The sequence below is a fragment of the Bubalus bubalis genome, chromosome 13 (assembly GCF_019923935.1).
Source record: "Bubalus bubalis isolate 160015118507 breed Murrah chromosome 13, NDDB_SH_1, whole genome shotgun sequence".
In the NCBI taxonomy this organism is placed as follows: Eukaryota; Metazoa; Chordata; class Mammalia; order Artiodactyla; family Bovidae; genus Bubalus; species Bubalus bubalis.
The window spans coordinates 41974563-41977882 of record NC_059169.1 but is presented as its reverse complement, the minus strand read 5'-3'; the positions used below and the strand labels follow the sequence as shown (position 1 = coordinate 41977882).

The window sequence follows — 3320 nt, the reverse complement described above, 5'->3', positions numbered from 1 at the left end:
ATTTTATAGCGTTTAGATTAACAGTCCCAGGGCTTCCCTGGTGGCTCAGCTGGTAAAGAATCCACCTGCAGTGCGGGAGACCTGGGTTCAGTCCCTAGGTTGGGAGGATCCCCTGCAGAAGGGAATGGCTACCCACTCCAGTATTCTAGCCTGGAGAATTCCATGGACTGAATAGTCCATGGAGTCACAAGGAGTCGGACACAACTGAGCGACTTTCACTTTCATTTAAGAGTCCTGACCCCACCCTGCCTTTACCACATTGCCTATACCACTGTAATTTACACTGTTAATCATTACCAAAGAAGTAGTGGTACATATACACAATGGAATATTACTCAGCTACAAAAAGGAATGCATTTGAGTCAGTTCTAATGAGATGGATGAACCTAGAGCCTATTTTACCGAGTGAAGTAAGTCAGAAAGAAAAAGATAAATATCATATTCTAATGCATATATAAGGAATCTAGAAAAATCATGCTGAATAATTTATTTGCAGGGCAGCAGTGGAGAAACAGACATAGAGAATAGACTTATGGACATGGGGAGAGGGGAGGAGAGGGTGAGATGTATAGAGAGAGTAACATGGAAACTTACATTACCATAGGTAAAATAGATAGCCAACGGGAATTTGCTCAGGAAACTCAAACGGGCTCCATCAACCTAGAGGGCTGGCATGGGGAGGGAGATGGGAGGGAGTTTCAAAAGGGAGAGGGTATATGTATACCTGTGGCTGATTCATGTTGCGGTTTGACAGAAAACAACAAAATTCTGTAAAGCAATTATCCTTCAATTAAACAATTAATTTTTAAAAATAGATACTTTCTAGTCCTTTCTGGAAGCCTGTGAGCCTGCCTTCTAGGTGACTGTGCACCTGTCTGCTCTAATTCAGATTTTACTTTCACTCCAGAGGACTGCTTGATCCTTACGTGACACAATGCCTTTGTGCTCCGCCCCAGCTATACAAGTTGTATTTCCTTTGTTTCCAGCACTGCTACTGTCATGTGATTTTCTAAAAAATTGTATTGGAGTATAGCTGCTTTACAAAGTTGTGTTCATTTCTACGGTACAGTGAAGTGAATCAGCAGTCCATAGATATATATCCCCTCTTTTGGGATTTCCTTTCCATTTAGGTCACCACAGAGCATGGAGTAGAATTCCTTGTACAGTAGGTTCTCCAGGGCTGTACACTTATTATTTATTTTATTTTACTTGTTTACTTGACTGCAGCCAGTCTTAGTTGTGGCACATGGGTTTCCCTGAGGCACGTGGAATCTTCCCAGACCAGGGATCCCTTGCTAGGTGGATTCTTAACCACTGAACCATCAGGGAAGTCCCCTATACTTAAGTCTTCCTTTCTCTGCCCTTTCCCCCTCACTCCCTCTCCCTCTTTGTCTTTCTTTTTTTCTTTCCCTTCATTAATACATTGGTACATGAATCGGAATAATGAATTTTTTGTGTATCTTCTTTGATTTAATACTTTGTATCATGTATTTATTGAATATGTATTTTCTATATCTAATGATGTTTTATTCTCTTTAATAACAGTAGAACAATTAAAACTTTTACTGAGAATCTAAAATTAATTCCTATTCCCTAAACCTTCATAGTTCATAAAGTGAAGTCACTCAGTTGTGTCCGACTCTTTGTGACCCCATGGACTGTAGCCTACCAGGCTCTTCTGTCCATGGGATTTTCCAGGCAAGAATACTGGAGTGGGTTGCCATTTCCTTCTCCAGGAGATCTTCCCTGACCCAGGGATTGAACCCGGGTCTCCTGCATTGTAGGCAGACACTTTACCATCTGAGCCAGCAGGGAAGTCATAGTTCATAGCATATGTAATCCCCTAAATCCATCTATAAGTGCTTTACTAAGCAAGTTGTTATATAGCAAAAATGTCACTAACATTCAAAACTGTGCTCTAAAATATGTGTAGACTTTCTAAACTGCTGATGACTTCTCTCTCATTACTCTGCTCACTTATTTGTAATACTGCAGAGTCATAAATCTGCCTCTTTTACTTTCACTTCCTTCCATTTATTTTTGGTATGATCATCTTGATTTACTATTATTAGCAAGACTAGATCATTATCATTACTGGATACTAAGTTCCAGGGACACACTACCTATTCTATAAAATGTTACCTCACTTTTATTTTCTTCTAGTGTAGTTTAACATTATCTATTTAAAATACTTTCACCAGGAGCTAGAACAAAGCTATGACCCTAGGGACCTAGAACAAATAAAACATTTCTCTAATTCCTGTTACATTTGGTGATTAAAGGATAAAACACAGTAGGCACTGGAGAAGGAAATGGTAACCCACTCCAGTGTTCTTGCCTGGAAAATTCCATGGACAGAGGAGCCTGGCAGGCTACAGTCCATGAGGTCACAAAGAGGCAGACAGGACTGAGCGACTGAGTACTAAGGTAAACTTTAGGAGGACAAAGAACTTTAGGAGGGTATGTCCCCTGCTGAGGGCTTCCCTTATGGCTCAGCTGGTCAAGTGTCCATTTGCAATGTGGGGTTTGATCCCTGGGGTGGGAAAATCCCCTGGAGAAGGGAAAGGCTACCCACTCCAGTATTCTGGCCTGGAGAATTACGTGGACTATATAGTCCGTGGGCTCACAAAGAGTCGGACACAACTGAGCGACTTTCACTTTCACTATCCTCTGCTGATGTGCTCCAGGCTTAGAATAATGCCTTGCACATGATGAATACTCAATAGAGGATGGTTCAATCAATGAATTTGTGAACAAGCAGAAACAGCTGAACTTAAGTGGCATTGAATGCCCATAAATATGTATAGATATTCATTAACTGTAGAATTCACATGTGTGTCCATCCAGTTAATCAAAATAAATTATATGGCCAAATATATCACAACTTATTTGTCAATGTGGGATGTTCAGTCACAGGTTCTTTAGGTACCTCTTGTCTCAATAAAGATGAAATAAAATTTAGCATGTGATTGTTCCAGCAAATATTCATGCAGACAGGTGAATTGGTTTCTGGGTTGTTTTTTTGTTTTGTTTTGTTTTTCCTTTTAGAACTGTTTTAGATTTTTAGTTTGGAATTTTCCAAGACAAAACTCAAGTGGCATTTGAACTTAGAATCACAGTTTGTTCGTACATATTTCAAATAACCATTGTTTCTATGACTAAAAAGTTGTTTTTGTTATTTAATACCCTGAAAGGCAATGCCAAAGAATGCTCAAACTACAGCACAATTGCACTCATCTCACACGCTAGTAAAGTAATGCTCAAAATACTCCAAGCCAGGCTTCAGCAATACGTGAACCGTGAACTTCCAGATGTTCAAG

At 39.8% G+C, this 3320-nt stretch overlaps 1 non-coding gene across 1 annotated transcript; it reads right to left on the bottom strand.

Moving 5' to 3' along the window:
- Window positions 1-1742: 1742 nt before the first annotated feature.
- On the bottom strand, window positions 1743-1815 carry TRNAC-ACA. The gene has a single exon. It is a non-coding gene; the product is annotated as a tRNA-Cys (tRNA).
- Between the last annotated feature and the right edge of the window lie 1505 nt (window positions 1816-3320).